The sequence below is a fragment of the Odocoileus virginianus genome, chromosome 9 (assembly GCF_023699985.2).
Source record: "Odocoileus virginianus isolate 20LAN1187 ecotype Illinois chromosome 9, Ovbor_1.2, whole genome shotgun sequence".
Taxonomy (NCBI): domain Eukaryota; kingdom Metazoa; phylum Chordata; class Mammalia; order Artiodactyla; family Cervidae; genus Odocoileus; species Odocoileus virginianus.
The window spans coordinates 10,268,713-10,291,767 of record NC_069682.1 but is presented as its reverse complement, the minus strand read 5'-3'; the positions used below and the strand labels follow the sequence as shown (position 1 = coordinate 10,291,767).

General features: G+C 40.6%; 1 long non-coding RNA gene across 1 annotated transcript in view; it reads left to right on the top strand.

The window, feature by feature from the left end:
- LOC139036469 (uncharacterized) overlaps positions 1-13,059 on the top strand; it is a 37,152-nt gene extending 24,093 nt beyond the window's left edge. The window contains exon 3 of the long non-coding RNA XR_011489223.1: positions 12,811-13,059. This is a non-coding gene — a long non-coding RNA (uncharacterized lncRNA). The remainder of the gene's footprint in view (positions 1-12,810) is intronic.
- Positions 13,060-23,055: the final 9,996 nt, after the last annotated feature.

The following is a 23,055-nucleotide window of genomic DNA, read 5'->3' as shown; positions in this document are numbered from 1 at the left end:
ATTGTATAATTTAAAAAAAATTTCAAATATAGAGTTAAAAACAACAAACAATCAAATATGTGTAATAATATAGAAAATTTAATAAAACTATTTTCAGTGAGTTATGGAAGATCAGTGTAGCTCCCAGCTTCCCAGGTAGCTCAGCTGGTAAAGAACTCACCTGCAATGCAGGAGACCCTGGTTCAATTCCAGGGTTGGGACGATCCCCTGGAGGAGGGCATGGCAACCCACTCCAGTTTTCTTGCCTGGAGAATCCCCATGGACAGAGGAGCCTGGCGGACTGCAGCCCATGGGGGTCGCAAAGAGTCAGACACAACTGAGCAACTAAATACAGCATAGCACAGCATGGAAGATCAAATAATTTCTCATCCACAGTATTGAGCTTCTAGTGAGAGTAATAGAATGATAAGTAAAGATGGACTATGAAGACCAAAATATATTTATATTTATATAAATTTTATATAAAAATATATGTGTGTATATATATGCCATTTTGTTGTTTTTTTACAGTTGCTAAGTCATGTCTGACTCTTTGCAGTCCCATGGACTGCATTATGCCGGGCTCCCCGTCCTTCACTATGCCATCTTTTATATACATATATATTAAAAATACATTTTTATTTATATATATATACATTTTATATATATATACACACACACACCCCCACACATTCTGACTTTCTGTGTCAAGGTTTTGTTGAACTTTCCAAGGCATGCGTATCATTGAACAATTCCTAAATTATATGTTGCAACATAAGAACATCAGAATTTTATATCTGGTAAGGGTCTTGGAAAGGATTTAGCTCAAACCCCTTATTATGCAGATAAAGAAACAAGAAATAGTTTCCCAGGGCCAGGAATCTGTTTTCCTTTTATTACAGTCCAACAGGAACGAATGAGAGTAGGATCATGAAATGAGACACCCCGAGGGATTGGGGGCGATGCCTGTGGGAGAGGCCAAGGCCGGCTCTGTAAACTGGGTGCTATTTTTGCGGACCTGGATATCAGGTGGTCCATACACTGTATTGCTCTATATAACATCAGCCTCACACTGAAAAATCAGACATATTTTATGGTCGGCATCTTACTTTTAGAAATTCGTAGTTGGATAGGACAGTTGCACAAGTTTCTGGGGCAAGCTTTCTTCTAAAAGCTTAAGCATCCCCTTTACCGAGCAAAAGGATAATTGCTTTTGAAATTATTTGAATCTGGACTTAAAGAACGTTTCAGTCTTTTCATTTATGAAGAAATTATTGTAGGGTAGGAACCAAATATTTTTCCTGTAAATGTGTCTGAAACTGTTTTGAGACCATTAACCAGTTTTCAAAGAATTTTCTGTTTAGCAAAGGGGACTTTTGAGATGTTTTCAAAACTGCAGAGCTAAAATTTTTCAGAAATGTGTTTTCTCTGAAAGCTTTTTTTTTTTGTTGTTAACAGCCATAGCTTTTCTATACACTTGCATATGCTGTGTCAGACTTTTATCGCAGAGAACAGGCTAAAGAGAAGCGGATACAAAGGTCATTATGATTTCCAAATTAAATGATTTTTCCATTACAAAAATAACACACTCAAAAAAGAAAGCTTAAGAATGCACCAGTCTGTGAGCAGAATGCCCACAAGAACCCGCTACTAAAAAAATATAAAGCGTATTGCTGCTGTTTCCTGCTAATAAGCATTGCAAAGCAGGGAGATTTTCCTAATTTTCTAGTTCTTGTTTTTCATGACAACATCTGTTGACCTGAAGCTGGCACTGAGCAGAACACACATGTGCCAGAAATTGAAAAGGTAGACGTGAGCCAACAACGAGGTGGGTGCCAGTCAGGAGCAAGAGGGAGGAAAAAGAAAAGCAGGAATTGCTGCAATTGTTGTTGTTTGTGCTTTTAAAATAACTTTTTAAAACCCAGAAGCAGAATACAAAATAGGCACGACAAGATCAAATTGACACTGAGCAGATATGGGCAGGTGGAGGCTCTCTGTACAAATTTACCAAGTAGTCGCTTACTAGATGGAGCTGAGTTCGCAAGGTCATGACCATCCCCAAGCTAATGACCCCTTAGAGATTTTATCATCTTTCCCTCCAAAAACTGGTAACATGTGCTGTTAAATATTTACAGTTTTTGCTTGCTTTGTTTCATAAATCTGCTTCAAAGGTCAGGAACACCCAATTCTATAGCGCTATGCTGTTATTCCTTCTGCAACAAAACAGATCCTGACTGTTCCCAGGCGTCTAAGCCAAGATAATAATGAGTTCCATAGAAAATGAACTTATGGTTGCCAGTGGGAAGGATGGGAAGAAGGGATAGTTAGGGAGTTTGGGATCGACATGTACGCTCTGCCATATTTAAAATGGATAACCAACAGAAGACCTCTGTATAGCACGTGGAACTCTGCTCAGCATTATGTGGCAGCCTGGATACATGTATATGTGTGGCAGAGTCTCTTTGCTGTTCACCTAAAATATTACAACATTGTTAACTGGCCATAGCCCAATACAAAACAAAAAGGGTTTTAAGTATAATATAAAAAGTCAAAGAATGACAGACAAGAAGAGGAGGGAGTTTGATGTGCATAGTGATAAAGAACCTGCCTGCTAATGCACGAGATGTCAGAGACATGGGTTCGATCCCTGGGTTAGGAAGATCCCCTGGAGGAGGGCATGGAAACCCACTCCAGTAATCTTGCCTGGAGAATCCCATGGACAGAGGAGCCTGGCGGGCTACAGTCCATAGGGTCGCAGAGAGCTGGGCACAACTGAAACAACTTAGCCCACGCGCCTTCTGTCAAAGTGTCTGATATTTTTAGAACTAACCTTTAAACAGTGCTTGGTGGAGGCATAAGATCATTTGAGATTTGATTCCACGATCATTCTGGACTATTTGTTCTGGCTTTTGGCTCAATAGGGTGTGTGTCAACTAAGAAATGTGAGAGTGAATACAAAAATCTCAGGGCAAAAAGCTTGATATACCCACCATTTCTTTTGTTGTTTAAGGAATGTGCTTTTATTTCTATTGACATGATATTTTGGAAGAGAATGCAGCTTGAATAAAAAAAAAAATTGTGTTCCCTGAAAGAGAGAGCTTCTTGTTGCATTGCGACAGATAGTTTTTATTGAACCATAAGTCGCTAAAACTAATGACTACCTCTGGCCTGGGTTGGAAAGAACCTACCATCCAATTAGAGTTTCCAGAATCGTTTCTTTCTCCTCTTTAGAGCAGGAGGCAGTAGAAGGAAGAGATAACTAGCAAGAACAGCAGGGCCAGCATATTTTTTTACACTAGATGATGACGCTGAGTTCCAGAGTGAAAGAAAAAAGGGAATTTGATGGGAATTCTTACTGCTAGTGTTTCTATCTATTTGAAGTGTTTTGATATTGTTGAAAAAACCCTCTCCCAAGGGAGAGGGAAACTGAACAATGACTAAGAACCGAGATAACCGATGGTGATAAGCAAAGCCCATAAAGTCTTGTTTCTCAGACCCTAACAGTGTTGATTGCCTGCGCTCTGCCGCTGAACTAAGAACAAGATGAGAACGTAGACTGGGAATAGAAATTTAACCCCTAGGACTGGTTCTCTGCCTCAGTTTCCCCAGGGAGCACTCGGAAGCAGTGTTCCAGACGAGCGGGGGCTCGTGCTCCAAACGCCAGTCCAGAAGTGTCCAGACTCCTGCCTCCCCAGGGGTTCACCCCATCATGACAAGCCTTTTGGGGGGTGCTGTGTCACTGTCCCGGGCCTCTTCAACCTTGCAGCCGGACCTCCGTGGTGCAGACGCCTGCATGAAGTGGACCGGACCGTGGAAGACCCCACACGGTCTGTCTCGGTCCACAGCCGGGCCAGTCTGCTGCACCAGTCCTGTCTGCCCTGCTTCCCTTTCTCCTTCCAGGCCTGTTTACCTGGAAAGCAGTGTAATTCCCCATCAAAGCACGCCAACCCCATCAGGCTCTACTTTCCACCATCTCTGGGATTAAGTGCCGAGAAGGGTTAGGGAACACCCTCGGGAAGATACCCCTGGAGCTTCATTCTTTCTACCGCATTTGCCCTCCACATCCAGATTGACTGCCCAGCGGTTTAGAGTTAACATTCTCACTGCTTTACCAATGTGACATTGACAAATGACACAACTCTTCTTTCTAAGTGATGGCGGCCCCCATCCCTCTGACCGGGACCTGTTCTGTTTAAACTATGTGAGCACAAAGGTCCACTTGAACTTCGAGAAGATAAGCCCAGTTCTGCTCTAGATGCAAAGAGACTCAGCCAAAGTGTGAGACTCAGTGGACATTGCATTGGATGGGTCTCTGCATCCCCCCAGCTCACCCACCCTTTCCACTCCAAATACTGGTGCTCTATCAGATGAAAGGTAGATTGACACCAGGAACTCACTTCACCTTGTCTGAGCTCCCCTCCAGGACACTTTTGGCTTGAATGCCGTGAGCTGGGAACCAAGAGATAAGGGCATAGAGAAAGCAGTTCTTGAGGTCATTGGTTAGACCCTGTAATACACCCAGGTGGCATCCACGACCACTGACACCCAGGCAATACTGGATCGCTCACTCAGAATCCATTCCTTTCTCCAACACCCTACATGGGGTGAGGCAGGTTTTGTGGCAGGCTGCCCTATTCAGTTCTATCACCTTGTGGTAAGTCTTATTTGAGATGCAGTCCCTAGAAAAGTTCTACCCAGAGACTGGAATGGCATGGGAAGCTCCCAGTGGAGCTCTTGGCTCCATTCTTTGGGGCCTCCCTCCCCGTCTTCCCAAATAAAAATATTTGTACCATTAAAAAATGACTTTATAGAGCTTTCCATGTGTGGTCCAGTACTAAGATTCCATGCTCCCAGTGAAGGGGGCCAGGGCTCAATCCCTGGTAGGGAAAACTAGATCCCGCATGCCTCAACTAAAGATCCCACACAGTCAAATAAAGGCATAAATACATATTTTTAAAAGCTTAATACAGAAGAGCATATGCTATAATACTTGATTCTTAAAAAATAATACATTAAAAATTTTTAAAATATATTAAAAATTCTTAAAAAATAATATATTAAAAAATTTTTAATTTTAAAATGTTGAGATAATTGAAAATTCCTAGGAAGTTGCAAAGAGTATATATCGAGGTTATCTATATGGGTTGTCCAGTTGCTTCCAATAGTGACATCATACATACCATAGAACAACATCAAAAGAAGGAAGTTAACATTGGAACAATGTGGGTGTATAATTCTGAGCTGTTGTATCAGGTGTATAAGTTCACATCACCATCACGATGAAGATTCCGGATGATCAGATCACCCCAAAGACCTCTCTCCTGCTTGAACAGTCAAACACATGCCCCTGATCCCCATCATCCCTAATCCCTAGAAACCATTAATTTGGCCGTTATCCCTACATTTTTGTCATTTTGAGTGTTATATAAATGGAATTATACCGACTGTGACCTTCAGTTTGCTATTTTCCATTTGGCATAACACCCATGAGATCCATCCACAGTGCTGTGTGTGTCAATAGCTAATCCCCTTTTACTGTTGGGCAGTATTCTTGTGGTGGGTGTTGTTGTTGTTGCTCAGTTGCTAAGGTCATGTCTAACTCTTTGAGACCCCATGGACTACAGCATGCCAGGCTTTCCTGTCCTTCACTATCTCCTGCAGTTTGTTCAGTCTCATGTCCATTGAGTCAGTGATGCCATGCAACCATCTTATTCCCTGTTGCCCCCTTCTCCCGTCCTCAGTCTTTCCCAGCATCAGTCTTTTCCAACGAGTCAGCTCTTTGCATCAGTGGCCAAAGTACTGGAGCTTCAGCTTCAGCATCAGTCCTTTCAATGAGTATTCAGGGTTGATTTCCATTAGGATTTACTGATTTGATCTCTTTGCTGTCCAAGAGACTCTCAAGAGTCTTCTCTAGCACCACAATTCAAAAGCATCAATTCTTTTGGTGCTCAGCCTTCTTTGTGGTCCAACTCCCACATTCCTACATGATTACAGGAGAAAACAATGGCTTTGACTAGATAGATCTTTATCAGACAAGTGATGCCTCTGCTTTTTAATACACTAAATTTGTCATGTCTTTTCTTCCAAGGAGCAAGTGCTTTTTAATTACATTGCTGCAGTCACTGTCTGCAGTGATTTTGGAGCCCAAGAAAATAAAATCTGCCAGTATTTTCACTTTTTCCCCATCTATTTGCCATAAAGTGATGGGACTAGATGCCATGATCTTAGTATTTTGAATGTTGAGTTTGGAGCCAGCTTTTTTGCTTTCCTCTTTCAGCCTCACCTGGGGGTGAAACAGTTCATTTAGTTGTTTACCTGTGGAAAGACATCAAGGTTGTTTCTAGTTGTGGGCTGTTAAAGATAAAACTGCTACGAATAATTGCACACAAGTTTTTGTGTAGATGTAAGTCTTCTCTGAGATCAATGTCCAGGAGTATAACTACGGTGTTTATGCCAAGCTTATGCTTATCTTAAAAAGAATCTGCCAAAGAATTTCCCAGGTGGCTGTACCATTTACATTTCCACCAGCAACGAACATATGAGAGATCTTGTTTACCTGAATCTTCACCAGCATTCTGTGCGTCACTATTTTTTTAAGCTCTTTTAGTGGGTTTCTAATGATATCATGGTCTAAATTTGCATTCCCTAATGGCTAATCATCTTGAAAACCTTTTCATATTCATGTTTACCAACCTTATATCCTCTTCAATGAAATGGCACTTTATGTCTTTTACCCATTGTCTACTTGGGTTGTTTGTACTGTTGTTTAGAGATCTAGATATGAAACTGCTGTTAGAGATGAGAATTGAAAAAATTTTCTCTCAATCTGAGGCTTGTTTTTTCTACCTGTTGACAGGGTAATTTGCAGAGCAGAAGAGGACTTAATTTTGATAAAGCCCAACTTGCTTTTTTTTCCCTTTTATGGAATGTGCTTTTGGTGTGTTGTATCTGAGACGTCTTCACTTAGCCCTAGGTCCCAAAGTCTTTTTTTCACATATTTTTTCCTAAATGTCTTTAGCGTTACATTTTCATCTGCATTTATGATACATTTTGTCTTAATTCTTGTACAAGATGTGAGCTTTATGTCATGGCTCTCTTTTCCACCCCTGCGCGTGGGTGCATGCTCAGATCTTCCTGACCCAGGGGTTGAACCCCAAACCTGCATTGTATATTTACCTCGTTCCCCCGACATTTACTGAATGCTCTTACTAATCATGCACTCTTCCTTCTGGCCTCCATGTTTCTGATGAGAAATTCACTGCTGTTTGAATTATTTCTTCCTATTAATAAGTGCTATTTCTCTCTCCTTGTTTTCATTTTCACTTTGTTTCTAGTTTTGAGAAATTCAGTCACATCTGGGCAAGAATTCAGTTGGGTTTAACCAGTTTGGAAGTCACACAGCTAGTTTAATCTGTAGATTTATGTCTCTTTCCAAAATGGGAAAATTTAAGCCATTATTTCTTCAAATACTTTTTCAGCAGCACTCTGTTTCTCCACCACTCCTTCTAGGACTTTGACGACACGAATGTCAGACCTATGGTCACATTTCCCTCTGTGTTTTTTTTTTTTTTATACAATTATTCTGTTTTATCTTCCAGTTCATTGATTGGAAGTTTGACTTCTCCTTCCATCAGTAAGTTTTCATTATAGTTACTGTATTTTTTCAGTTCTACAACTTCCAGTTGATTTTTTATCTTGTTTCTTTGCTGAAATGTCCTATCTTTTCATGTGCGAATATATGAAGCAAAGGAAATCATAGGACAAATGAATATGAGTAAAGTCTCACTAATTCTTGGTGAATATAGAAAGCTTCCTGGTAGAATTTTAAGGAAGTTCAGTATAATTCATTGCAATTACATGAAGTAGCCAGTGTTTCTTTGTGGGCATATAGGGTCAACTCTTGCCAACTATGGGCTCTCTCTAGAGTCTCTTCTGATGACTAGAGAAAATAATTATTCACAGTTATCTTTTGTTTGAATAGGCTTTAATGTACTTTAAAACAATTACTGTTTTCATGTTTGAAGCATTGCCTCTGGAGATTTTTTGGCACTTTTGATTGATGGTGGTTTAGTCGTTAAGTCATGTCCGACTCTTTGTGACCCCATGGACTATTGCCCACCAGGCTCCTCACTCAGTCCATGGGATTCTCCAGGCAAGAATACTGGAGTGGGTTGCCATTTCCTTCTCCAGGGGATCTTCCCAACTCAGGGATCGAACCCAGGTCTCCTGTACTGCAGGACGATTCTTTACTGACTGAGCTACCAGGGAAGCCCAAATTTGATTTATACTCTATAGTAAACAGAGAATTTTCTCAAATGGGGAGGATAATCATAAATAATATCGATATAATACTGGACAAAGTTTATTTTAGCATGAAAATTTTCACATTTAAAATGGTATGGCTTGGTCATTTTTGTTTAGTTGTGAAATGTGTTTTCAACTTGGTTAAACTCTGAATGCTTCAGATCTCTTTCTTTTCATTCTATGTCACCAAATCCAAATTTTTCCACCTTCCTCCTTGAGATGCAAATTGTGGCTTATATGTTTAAGAGACTTATGCCCCCAGATTCCCCAGCCCCCAGGTTACACATAAACACTCATACCTGAAATTGAAAGGTTTCTTCTCATTTACCAGCAGCTGAGGAGAGAAGAAAATAGTGAAGGTGGCAATGGTGTCGGAAAGTGAGAGGGTTGAAAGTTAATTTCCCCAGAAACAGGAAGTACCCCCCAACACATGCACACACACACAGACAGCAACCAGTTTCTGTACACAATACCAAAAAAAAACCCAACTTTCTAGAGAAATGCTTTTGTTTAATTCTCACAAGAATGGTGACCAATATGAACTTTGTAAAAAAAGAAATACAGAAGCTACCATTTATGGGAACTTTACCTGTGTTGAAACTTGTGCCCCCCACCTACAGAATATTATGGAACTCTTGCAACAGTTCTGGCTTATGGGAAGAGTGAATATATCCCAGTTTTACAGGTAAAGAAACCAGATTTCAGAACAGCTGGAATTTGCCCGAGGTCACCCAGTTACTATGACCTTGAGCCATGATGAGTCCACATTTGTTTGACTTCTATTCTCATAAGTATGTGTGCATTGCCTTCTAGAATCTCCCCCTGGCAGCAAAAACAGGTATTGTAGATTCTCTTTCTGATGTTCAAACAATAACCAACTCTCATCATGGGAGCATTGAGCCATCTTACTTATATTTGTCTATTTTACTATATGAAGAATGCTTATGTGTGGATAATTTGGATAACAAATACAGAAGAATCTTGAGTTAATTTCTGCTTCCCTCTTGTGTCAGAAACTAGTAATGACAATCCCCAGAGCCTTACACTGGTTTTTTTGCTTCCTTTTATTCATCCTGTAAATGATCCCATTTCTTCTCCATCTGAGTAAAGGAAAAGTTTGAATTTGAAATGTCCATCTGTTCACAAAGTACCTCTCAGCTCTCCTGAATCTCTCAGTACAATGTATCTATTTCATCAAATGCACAATTTCAGTGTGTGATAGAATAAGACTGGATCAATACCATATAATGCAATAAACCTTCTTTGCACCATGTCTTCCATTCGAACTGTCTCAGAACAATTTTCAATATTAAGTAATGCTGTTACCGTGTTTTAAGCACCTGTGAAGGAAGTCTTTGCCATCATGGGCTTTGGGTCTATTTTAGGACATTAGTCACTGTTTCATAAAAATGCAGGTACATCCTTACTTCTTACATTGTTATGTCTCTGGAAAGTCGTGTTATCTATTACATCATTCTGCTTTAGAAGGACTTTCTATTTAGAGGAAAACTAGTGAACCATTTTCATGCAAATCAGGCTCACTTGAGAAAGCTCCAGAATTTTCATATAAAGGGATCTTATGGTTAACAGTCTAGTTGGGAGGAGAGGCTGAGGGTGTGGCAACTGGGTTTTCTTAGAGTGTATGTTTCTCCCAGTTGGTTCAGACTACAGTAAAGTCGAGATGCCCACTGCCGCATGTTCTACTTGTTTTCTCTGATCCGGCTGTGCTTGAAACATGTCACCCAAACCAGGGCAGTAGTTTCCTACAGGTAACAACACCTGAGAAATTCAGACCTGGCCTTGTTATTTGAATGATGCCAGGGCAAATCCATGCCATGAGGCAGAAAATAAGTCTAAGCTGTATGTGCCACCCAGCCGTGGCTTGAGCTCTAAGGAGGCAGGTGCGGTGAAGTGATCCAGTAGAAAGAATAAAGGGTAATTCTGCAGAGCATGGTGCAAGCTTCCTGTCCCCACCAGTCAGGGAAATTGCTAAGTGTGGTTAAAATGACAACTCTCCAGCTGATGGTAAGCAAATACTGGAGAGACGTTATTAGTGTCCAAACAGTACTATCTAATCTGGTGGTCACTAACCACATATAGATGATTAAAGTGAAATTAATCCCCTAGAGGAGGGCATGGCAGCCCATTCCAGTATTCTTGCCTGGAGAATCCCATGGAGACTGGTGGGCTACAGTCCATGGGATCGCAAAGAGTGGACACGACTGAGTGATTAAGCACAGCACAATTATAATTAAATAGAACTAAAAATTCAGTTCCTCAGTTGCACCAGTTCATTCAGCTCAGTTGATTAGCATTAAGTGCACACTTGTTCCCAGTGACTACTGGTTATTACATCAGATAGTAACATACAGAACACTTCGGTCATCACAGAGATCAGACATCTGGGAGACCACATGCCACGTGAAATTTCTTGGCTCTGACGAGTTCATCAGAAATGGCCTAAAGAATGAAGGCTGAGAACCCCTGGAAGGTTTCCCCTCGTGATTACAAGGGGTTGAGTCTAACCCAGTGAGGGGAAATTGGCTTTCCTGGTGTCTCAGTGGTGAAGAATCCACCTGCCAGTGAAGAAGATGTGGGTTTGATCCCTGGGTTCAGAAGATCCCCTGGAGGAGGAAATGGCAACACACTCCAGTATTCTTGCCTGGAGAATCCCACGGACAGAGGAGCCTGGCAGGCTGCAGTCCATGGGGTCACAAAAGAGTCGGACACAACTTAGATACAGAGCATCAGCTGCAAGGAAAAGAATAGAAAACAAAGCAGGACTTAAAAACCTCACAGTTCCAGGAGGGGGAGCTATGATCCTCTAATATTAAATGTGACATTTTCCCTACTGGAAATTGGGTCCCACACAGCTGTGGAAGGATTAAGGCATCAAAATAGAAATCTAGTTTTGTTCTACCTGCAGAACACTTAACAACAAACTCTTTGCAACACTTTTGACCTTAGAACTTTTAGAAGGAAATGAAATCCAATGGAATATTTGTACAAAATAGATACAAAATCATACCATATAATTTTCAAGGTTCTGGATGTAGCTAAATGTATATATGGGACCCTTTGGAAAGTCATACATTCAATACACAGAAAGGACTTAAGACTATAATTATAAAAGTAAACTCCAGGATTTCCCAGTGGCTACGATTCCACATTTCCAATACAAGGGGCCTAGGTTCAATCCCTGGTCAGGGAACTTGATGCCACATACTGCAACTGAAAGATCTCACATTAAGACCTGGTGCAGCCAAATAAATAAACAATTTCTTAAAGTGGACTCCAGAAAACAATTTCTCCATTTCTGACTTTCAGAATGCAGAGGTAGAAGGGATATCCGGTTACATGTTGATGAATAAAAATATCCAAGGAGGTGTATAAGTGGAAAGGCCATAAGGACATAGATTTTCCTGCTGATACATATTAGCAGAATGGAGCCCTTCAACACACTTCACTGCAGTTCTCTTAAGTGGTCCTCGGATGCCAGTCCATGAACCATGCCCTCCTCCGATGCACCCAGTGCCATGCTCTGAGACAGACTCCTGTCAACTGCATCTGACCTGTGTCAGCCCCACGTCTGGGAATGCCCCCACTTAGAGCGAGGCAGTACACAGCACCAAGTGGGTCAGTCCCCACGCTTAGAATATGTAGAGTCTTCCTAAATGCTAAAATCATGGGGCAGATTGAACATTCATGCTTCAGTTCTTTGTGAACCATACATGAAGGAAATATTAATTGTCCTATGACAGGGCCTTGATTTGAAGCAGGAGACCCTCGGGTCTCCAGGGGTCCCCACCACCCTGGGTGTGTTTGTACCCCATTCCCTACACAATCTCATTCTGTCCACACAGTAAATCCAGGAACAGATATCATCAATTCCATTACATTGACAAAGAAGCTGGGAAGCGTATGTTTTAGAGCAGAGTTCTAGGAATGGAGTATTTGAAGAATTTCTAGATACATCTCCTGTGAATTTTCCTCCCAAATGTCAGGCATCCACTTTATTATTTGAAAATGCCACAGGGAAGAAAATCCCTCCACCATGTGACAGCTTTTTTAACTGCCTTTGCGTGTTTTCTGTCTTCTTTTCCAACCAAGCTGTGACAAGGGCCTCTAATGCACTTTACTGTTTATTAGGCTTATTAAAAAAAAATAGGGTAACTTCATAATCGCATTCTAAATACATTGCCTGCTGAATAAACTGACATTTCATCTGCTTTCAGACAAGTCTTCAAGTCTTTCCAGTTGGAGCACATATTTTGGATATACTAAAATACATCTAAATACATACTAACATTTTCCTAAAAAGTTTGTCTTACAAAAATAAACCCTCAAAATGGTTTAAGGGAAAAAATATTATGAGAATGTCAATATGTATTTCAGAACCCAAGAATGGGGATGCAGCTGGACCTCAGGAAACACGGGAAGCATGAATCTGGATGAGGCGAGACCCCTTTCTCTGTCCACTCTTCTCCCCTATGCGTATCCAGTTTGTTTCTCTCCTTCCTTCTGCAGAACCACACGACAGGAAATACAATGAACCCCTCTGAGCTTCAGCCACAAGACAGATACCGCGATGACTCTCTCTGCTTCAAAGCAAATATGCCAAGGAAGAGATGCGTCAACCCAGCTTGGGATGTATTCCATCGTCACACAAGTGTGGATGTGAATCAGAGTCGTGTTATTTAAAGTGATGCGTGGATAACTGTGGGGAGTGTGTGTGTGTGTGTATGTAAGCTCCTTTGCAAGGAACTACTACTTCTGCCTAGCTCAGTCTTTTTTTTTTTTTTAAATAAATCGAGATCTCAAAATGTTGTGAATGGATATTTCTATTTACCTGGCAGATGAGGAATAAAGTAAACTTCATGATTTAAACATGCCTTTAAATTATAACAGCACCATTTGTCTCTTTTAACAAAATCTTTACAAGTCTCCAACACATAAGGTTGATTAGGTACCCAGATAATATCATCTGGGTACAATATATTTTGAGTTGTCAGAAATATTTGCATTAAATTGATCTCCCTCCTCAAAGAATATTTTATTACAAAAACAGCTCAGAATACTAAATACTAAATAACACACTCTGGGTTCATAATATTTATATCACCTACAAAACTCTTGATTAGGATATATACCTTAAGTAAAACAAAAGGAAACTCTTTGCTGCATTGTTACTTGCTCATATGCCCCAAATGTTCTTTAACTGTCTCTTCAGACACTGGGTCCCTGTTTACATTTTTACTCTAAATTATGATCCCTCATTACCTTAAGGAGGATCTGTCACCATGCTAATAATAAATGTTTTGGAAGATCCTCTAGAGCAGTAGGCAAAATGGAAAGGTAAACATGAATGTGTAGGTACCTTATTATTAAAATAAACACAAAAAAGATAATACTAAAAATAAGAAACTAATTCTAAGCAAATAAATATTAAGAATTGACACATGAGACAAAAAAAAATGAGTGCTAATAAATTGATTTGCTCTCTATTCTTCAGGGTTATTACATTAATAATTATCAATCTTCAGTTTAATGTCAATAATTATTTTGACTTCTGCCTCTTTAAATTGCCAATATTCTTATTCATCAGCCAGCAAGGTAATCACTTCAAATGATAACGAGAGAGAGTTTATTTGGTAGACACTTGTACAGAACTCCAATTTCATGGAAAATAAGTTCAGAAATATAATTTGGGAAGTGGACCTATGAAATAGGAGTCTAAAAGCCCTGTTTTTATTCTGTATCCAACACAGAGATATTGTGTGGCCTTAAAGAAGGCATTTTAGCATTCTAAGTTTTTAAAAATACTATTTCAAAGAGGTACAGTGAAAGACATATATATATATATATAAATTTATTTATTTATTTATTATTGAGGCAACATGTATATACAATGAAATGTGTTAAGCTAAAAGGTACAACTGATCAGTTCAGCTCACTCTCTCAGTCATGTCCAATTCTTTTCGACCTCATGGACTGCCTCACGCCAGGCCTCCCTGTCCATCACCAACTCCCAGAGTTTATTCAGATTTATGTCCATTGAGTCGGTGATGCCATCCAACCATCTCATCCTCTGTCATTCCCTTCTCCTTCCGCCTTCAATCTTCCCCCACATCAGGGTCTTTTCCAATGAGTCAGTTCTTCACATCAGGTGGCCAAAGTATTGGAGTTTCAGCTTCAGCAGTAGTCCTTCCAATGAATATTCAGGACTGATTTGCTTGAGGATGGACTGGTTGGATCTCCTTGCACTCCAAGGGATTTGCAAGAGTCTTCAACACCACAATTCAAAAGCATCAATTCTTCAGCACTCAGCTTTCTTTACAGTCCAGTTCTCACATGACTACTGGAAAAGCCATAGCCTTGACTAGATGGACCTTTGTGGGCAAAGTAATGTCTCTGCTTTTTAATATGTTGTCTAGGTTGATCATAACTTTCCTTCCAAGGAGCAAGTGTCTTTTCATGGCTGCAGTCACCATCTACAGTGATTTTGGAGCCCATAAAAGTCTGTCACTGTTTCCACTGTTTCCCCATCTGTTTGCCATGAAGTGATGGAACCAGATGCCATGATCTTAGTTTTCTGAACGTTGAGCTCTAAGCCAACTTTTTTACTCTCCTCTTTCACTTTCATCAAGAAGCTCTTTATTTCTTTTTCACTTTCTGCCATAATGGTGGCATCATCTGCATATCTGAGGTTATTGATGTTTCTCCCAGCAATCTTGATTCTAGCTTGTGCTTCATCCAGCCCAGTGTTACTCATGATGTACTCTGCATATAAGTTAAATATACAGCCTTGATGTACAGGCTGACAATATACAGCCTTGATGTACTCCTTTCCTCATTTGGAACCGGTCTATTGTTCCATGTCCAATTCTAATTGTTGCTTCCTGACCTGCATACAGATTTCTCAAGAGGCAGGTCAGGTGGTCTGGTATTCCCATCTCTTTCAGAATTTTCCACAGTTTGTTGTGATCCACACAGTCAAAGACATTGGCATAGTCAATAAAGCAGAAATAGATATTTTTCTGGAACTCTCTTGCTTTTTCAGTGATCCAGCAGGCATTGGCAATTTGATCTCTGGTTCCTCTGCCTTTTCTAAAACCAGCTTGAACACCTGGAAGTTCATGGTTCATGTATTGTTGAAGCCTGGCTTGGAGAATTTTGAGCATTACTTTGCTAGCGTGTGAGATGAGGGCAGTTGTGCAGTAGCTTGAGCATTCTTTGGCATGGCCTTTCTTTGGGATTGGAATGAAAACTGACCTTTTCCAGTCCTGTGGCCACTGCTGAGTTTTCCAAATTGCTGGCATATTGAGTACAGAACTTTCATAGCATCATCTTTTAGGTTTTGAAATAGCTCAACTGGAATTCCATCACCTCCACTAGCTTTGTTCATAGTGATGCTTCCTAAGGCCCACTTGACTTCACATTCCAGGATATCTGGCTCTAGGTGAGTGATCACACCATCATGGTTACTTGGGTCATGAAGATCTTTTTTGTATAGTTCTTCTGTGTATTCTTGCCACCTCTTAATATCTTCTGCTTCTGTTGGGTCCATACCATTTCTGTCCTTTATTGAGTCCATCTTTGCATGAAATGTTCCCTTGGTATCTCTGATTTCCTTGAAGAGATCTCTAGTCTTTCCCATTCTATTGTTTTCCTCTATTTCTTTGCATTGATCACTGAGGAAGGCTTTCTTATCTCTCCTGGCTATTCTTTGGAACTCTGCATTCAAATGGGTATATCTTTCCTTTTCTCCTTTGCTTTTCACTTCTCTTCTTTTCACAGCTACTTGTAAGGCCTCCTCAGACAACCATTTTGCTTTTTTGCATTTCTTTTTCTTGGGGCTGGTTTTGATCCCTGTATCCTGTACAATGCCACAAACCTCTGTCCATAGTTCATCAGGCATTTTGTCTATCAGATCTAATGCCTTCATAAGTTTTGACAATTGTAAGCACGAGAGAGCCAACACCCAAATCTAGATACGAAACACTTTCATCACTCTATAAAGTCCTCTCATACATGGGAGGCAATCTTCACAATAGAAAAACAGCAGAGATTGGTGACCTTGGCTTAAACACAAACTCTCAATTTCTTTGTAATCTTTAACCTTTATTATTTTACCAACATTTTCTCTTTTCTCCCTTTGATTCTGAAATATAGGGCGTTAAGTTACGCACAGATTTATGAAAGTCATGAAGAACAAGAACCAGATTTGCCAGTCAGGTTGGAATCCTCAAATCTTTGTAGAATGTGGGAACATCTTCTCAGTGGGCAGTGTGGGAAGAAGATGAAAATGTTTGGAGTTCTGATTATCCTCTACCTAATGAAAGCCCAGGGCTGTTACTGAGATTTTTGAAATGCAAGGGCTCCTTACTGATGGTTTTCTATAAACACAAGTTGGGGGGTGGGGAACTTCTCTATTCCTAGCCCAGCAGACTTTTCCAAGTGCCCAACTGAACCCGGGATAAATTTACTAAATATAGCGCGATGGTATTTACTGTGTGTCGAGGACTCTTGCGAGTAGCTTATATTTATTAACTTATGCAATCTTTATCAAAACCATATGAAGGATGTTGGCAGGAACGGTGGAATAAAAACCTCTTGAAAAATCTACTCTTCCATAAAAGCGAGAAGAACACTGGGAAAAATTGTTAAGTCATCATTTTCAGAATTCTGGAAATTAGCCAGAGGTTTGCAACAATCTGAGGAGCTTTTATTCAAGAAAAACAGCTGAATCTTGGTAAGAACGTGAGCTGTGGGTCATCTTAATGTCCCCCTTTTCCAAGCCCTTCTCCCTGACTCCAAGAGCAATCCTGCAAGCAAGTCTGTGGTAATGCACCATATTAATGGAATAAAGGATGAAAAGTACATGGCCATCACCATATATGCAAAAATTCTAACACTCCTTCAGGGTCAAAACACCAAACAAAATAGGAATAGAAAGGAACTCCCTCAGTCTGATAAAAGGGTGACCACAACATGGATGAATCTTAAAACAAAACGCTAAGTGAAAATAAAGCCAGATGTGGAAGATTACATATTGTAGGGACTTCCCTGGTGGTCCAGTGACCAAGACTATGCACTCCCAATTCAGGGGGCTCAAGTTCAATCCCTGGTCTGGGAACTAGATCCCACATGCTGCAACTAAGAATTTGTATGTAGCAACCAAAGATCCCACAGTTTGCAACGAAGATCAAAGATCCTGCATGTCTCAACTAAGACCTGGCAGAGCAAATAAATGAATAAATAGTAAAAGATTATGTATTGCATAATTCCAACTATATGAAATGTCCAGAATAGGCAAATCCAGAGATAATCACATCAGTGGTTGCCAGGGACTGGGTGGAGGGAGGAATATGGAATGGCTGCTAATGGATCTGGGGTTTCTTTTAGGGGGATGATAAGCCTGTCCTGGAATTACAGAAGAGTGATATTTCACACCCATGTAAATATACTAGAAACTACTCAGTTATGCACCTTCAAGTTCCAGGAATGGCTACCCACTCCAGCATTCTTGCTTGGGAAATCCCATGGACAGAGGAGACTTGTAGGCTGTAGTCCATGACATCACAAAGAGTTGGACACAACTGAGCAACTAACCCAAGGGTAGGAGAAATATACTGTATAAAGCAAATTGTGCTATCATCCCTATTTTACAGATGAAATTAAGTCCCTAAAGATGAAGCACAACTTACCCTAAATCACACAATTAGTTTGTGATTCAGTTCTATATACTCTGGCTGCAGAGTCCAAACTTCAACCACTATGCCACATGGAACTCCTGCAAAGATCTCCTTTCTAAAGAAAGTTCATTTAACAAGCCGAACAGATGGCATTGTTTCCTTCTTAACCAATACAATGATACAAAATAGAGATATCCGTGCCATTTTTGCAAATTAGGCGAGCTACCCAGATATTCTGTAGGATTCCAATGACATGTAATGAAACCCACAGGTACCATTACAGAAATTGCCACTTGTTGAGTCATTTGTAAACCTGTTCCATCTTTGCCTCCTATAGAAGCTTCTCCTGTAATGGAACAGAAATCTGACTTTTACTTGCAGAATCACTACCGGTGTGGACCTGTCTTTTCTGTCTCACAATATTACTTCTCAGTGTTTAGTTTCATTGTCCATAATATAGGGATAAAAGAACTATCCCCTTAGAGGGTTAACATGAGAATTAATCACTTAATACCCTTAATATGCTTAGGTTAGTGCCATGAACATAGGGATTATTCATAAGTGTTAGCTACCATAGTAATAATGTCATGCTCACATGGATACTATGAACAAGTTATCACTTTTCCCCATAATTCTTGTTCATAGAGTCAATGACAGAAAAGAATTAACTTTTAATTTAAAAGAGAATATGGTCAGTATTCACACTCCACTACATTTGATACAAGAGTGGGTAAAAACTCAGGGACCTATGGGATGATGAATAGTAAACTAATGAGCTGATGCAGGGAGATTTGAGGGGACATGTAATCTACTGAGTTAGTAGCCATTTTCCTCAAGTAAAATCTTTGGAAATGCACTGATGCTATCGCCAGTTGAATTTCCAAAGTGGAATTGCCGGGCTGAGCAATGGATCACGGCAGGATCCATTAAGGCACAAGACACAGACTCAATCAGAAATACGTGGTGTTCACCATCAGACATGGAATCACCCCCACTTTCCTCCTTTTCTCAGATCACAATCCATTCAAAGGTCTTTGAGCTCCTTTTCTTGGCTCCTCACGGAAAGCTGACTGCCAGAGCCTCGGGGGCTGCCTGGGAGTAACCGGAAGACAGCGGTGCCCCATGAGAGCCTGGAGGTCAGTGGAGCTCATCACTGCTGGTCTCCACTTCTGCTAACATTTCGTGACAGTCTTGTAATGAACACACCTCCCCTCATGCAACCGCCAGCGGGCTGGTGTTGGTCTCCCTCCCCGGTGTTTTTAGTTAAAAAAAAAAAAAAAAGATGGAAAGAAGTAGGTCAAAACCTAAGATCCAAAAAATCCTTACGTTAGAGAAAAGGTCATATGCTTTATAGAGACACAGGGAACTGTGAATCAATACACAGTTACTCTGCGTTTCCTTTGAAGTATATTTAACCACCGCAGCAATGCAGGCTTCCTTTGCTTTAAAACACTTGAGAGCACCAGGCTGAACTCCCTGGGTCACACACCAGCTTCCCACTAGCCAGCCATCTGTTTTACACCTGGTAGTGTGTATGTTTCAATGCTACTCTCAATTCATCCACTCTCTCCTTCCCCCACCACAGTGTCCGCAAATCCATTCTCTATGTCTGCATCTCTATTCGTGCCCTGCAAGTAGGTGTATCAGTACCATTTTTCTAGATTTCATATATGTGTATTAATATATGATTTGTGTTTTTCTCTTTTTGACTTATTTCACTCTGTATCAAGGCTCTAGGTTCATCCATCTCAGTTCAGTTCAGTCGCTCAGTCATGTCCGACTCTTTGTGACCCCATGGACTGCAGCATGCCAGGCCTCCCTGTCCATCACCAACTCCTGGAGTGTACTCAAACTCATGTCCATTGAGTCAATGATGCCATCCATGATGATGTGAAAAGGCATCACTTCAGTTCAACTGACTCAACTTTTTTCCTTTTTATGGCTAAGTAATATTCCATTGAATATATGTACCGCAACTTCTTTATTCATTCCTCAGTGGACCTCTAGGCTGCTTCCATGTCCTGTGCCACCAGGAGGGCTGGGACGGGGGTGGGGAGGGAGGCAGGCTCAACAGGGAGGGGATATGTATGCACTTCTGGGTGTTTCACATGCATGGCAGGAAGCAACACAACATTGTAAAGCAACTTTCCTCCAATGAAATATAAATTTTTAGAAAATACTTGAGAAAAACTCACAAAACTTCCAAAATCAAAAGTTCAGTGCCACAATTCTTATACCTTAAAGTGTCTGTTGCTCAGCTGTGTCTGACTCTTGGCGACCCCATGGACTGTAGCCCACCAGGCTCCTCTGTCCATGGGATTCTCCAGTCAAGAATACTGGAGTGGGTTGCCATTCCCTTCTCCAGGGGATCTTCCCAACACAGGGATCAAACCTAGATCTCCCCCATTGCGGGAAGATTCTTTACCATCTGAGCCACCAGAAGCTCAAACTTAAAGCTTAAAACTTACAGTTTAAAAGTTATGCCTAATATATAACCTAATTCCTCTTTCTGAAATCTAAACTTTTTAAAAAATCATAAAGGAAGAGATTTAAAAAGTCACTAAGCCCAAGTTCTAAATTTGTTACAAGGAACACCCAAGAAACATAAAAAGTTATAGGTTAATTTTTTATGGCTGATCCACATTGATATATGGCAGAAACCAACACAATATTGTAATTATCCTTCAATTCACAAATTTTTGAAAAGTTATAGGTTAGTTTTAAAAAGCTATAAAGTGAGTTAGAAGGTGGGTGGTTTTCTGTTACATTCTCTTAGGAGATACCAAAGAAATGGCTAGCCCTACAATGCCTCTGGTAGTTTTATGTGAAGTGCTTTCCTTATTTCTTTTAACTTACGACACCTCTGCTCTCTCACTCCACTGGCCTGAGAGGCAAAACAGAGTGGCCGACACCATGCAGTGCTGAAAACTGCCTTCTCCTTCAGAAGCCTGAGACTTGGTTACTGGGTCAAGTTCATCATACCTCCCTCCCCTTTGTTACAGGATCTCCCAGAAGGCTTCAAAACCCCACAAGCAAATCGATGCCTGCTTGGTTCAAAGCTCTATTCACGGACGTGATCAAACACACCTAAACACCAGGGACAGGTCTGGTTTAAGCTCAAGCTGGAACCCTCCCTCCATGCTGTCACTGATGACCTGTGTATCATGGATCACTTTGTAGGAGGAGGTGGAAAGGAAAGACAACTGAAAAATGGATGGCATCCTGGTGATGTCTTACCCAGCTGGGTGACAATGAAGATATTGAATAAGATGCTCCTTCGGGGGGTCCCACAGCATCTTATTTCCCCAACCAGAGATCGAACCTACACCCTTTGCACTGGAAGTGTGAACTCTTGCCGTAGGTCCACCGGAGAAGTCCCTGAACAGTTATGTGCCTTTTCAACACTAACATTTCCTGATTCTGAAGAATAGCCCTGAGAGGGAACAGCTCATATATCCTTGAGAAAAGCATATATTCTGTATTGACAGGATACATTTTTGAGGACTGTAAGCGTGCTTTTCCATTGTTGGAGACATTCTTCATTCCTTCCTGCATCTACCGGTGTTGAGATATCTCAAGACACTCTGATTTTTGATGGAAATGTTCCATGCTTTGCATGGAAATGTTCTTCCTTAAGAAACTTTTCTTTGCAGCTTATGAGAAGTGCTTTACTGTCTCTCTTTGCTTTGCTTCATTTTCAGTCTGCATGCTTGGCATTCTGTGGACAGTTTCAGCCTAAAATCTCATATCACAGAATTCTAGAAGATTTTCTCATATTAGTTGTTGGAAAATCTCTTTTTCTTCAATTTTTTCTCTTTTTATGAAACTACCATTATTTGGATGTTGCCTTTCCTAGACCTGTCCTCAAATTATCTTCCTTTGTTCCCATCCTATTTTCTGCATCTCTAAGCCCTTATCATCATCCTTCAAGTGTTCCAGAAGCTAATTATAAAGATAAGCAGATAAAAAATAGAAGATAAAAATGAAAAACCCAACAACATTGTAAAGCAATTATTCTCCAATTAAAAATCTTAAAAGAGGTGAATGAACCTAAAGCCTATTATACAGAGTGAAGTAAGCCAAAAAGAGAAAAGCAAATATAATATATTAATGCATATATTTGGGGTCTAGAAAGATGGTACTGTTAAACCAATTTGCAGGGCAGCAATGGAGATGCAGACACAGAGAACAGACTTACGGACACAGTGAGGGAAGGAGAGGGTGGGACGAACTGAGAGAATAATGTGGAAATGTGTACATTACAATATGTAAAATAGATAGCCAATGGGAATTGGCTGTATGATGACAGGGACCTCAAAGCAGGGCTCTGTGACAACCAAGACGGGTGGGATGGGGTGGGAGGTGGGAGGGAGCTATGAGAGGGAGGGGACACATGTATACCTGTGGCTGATTGATGTTGATGCATGGCAGAAACCAACACAATATTGCAAATCAATTATCCTCCCATTAAAAACAAACCAGTTAAAAAATAAAGGGAAGACCCATATATTCAAATAGAAGTCCCTGTTTTTGTAAATGTTCCATGTGCTTTGGAGAAGGATGCATATCATGCATTGGGATATTGTTTTTAAAATATAGAAACGCTTCTTTCTTCTGCCCGTCTCCCCCAGAACCTTCTTCAGTCCTGCCGTGGGCATGCCTCCACTAAGCAGTAACACTAGGTGGCAGTGATTTCATGACTTTCAAGGTTTCAAATTGGACTGGCTGACAGCTTCATCCCTCACGGAGATCCAAGGCTAAAGTGAAAAAGCTGTGAGTCCCAGAGACACTTCCCCATTCCTGTATCCAGCACCACGTGCCTCTGAGTGCTGTGTTCACGTCCCTCTAGTTGAGGACAGATAAGTCAGTTTCAGGTTTCTGCCACAGGAACTGTAAGGAAATGCAATAGAGGATATCACTGATTGGGCATCCCCTGTGCCCATACTCTGATTTATGCATGATTTTCAGAGTGATACTTAGAATATATACTCTGTAAAAAAAAAAAAATCACCCTCATTACTCCCATTTGAGAACCGATCATAACACCAGAGAGTCATGTTATGATAAGAACAACCAC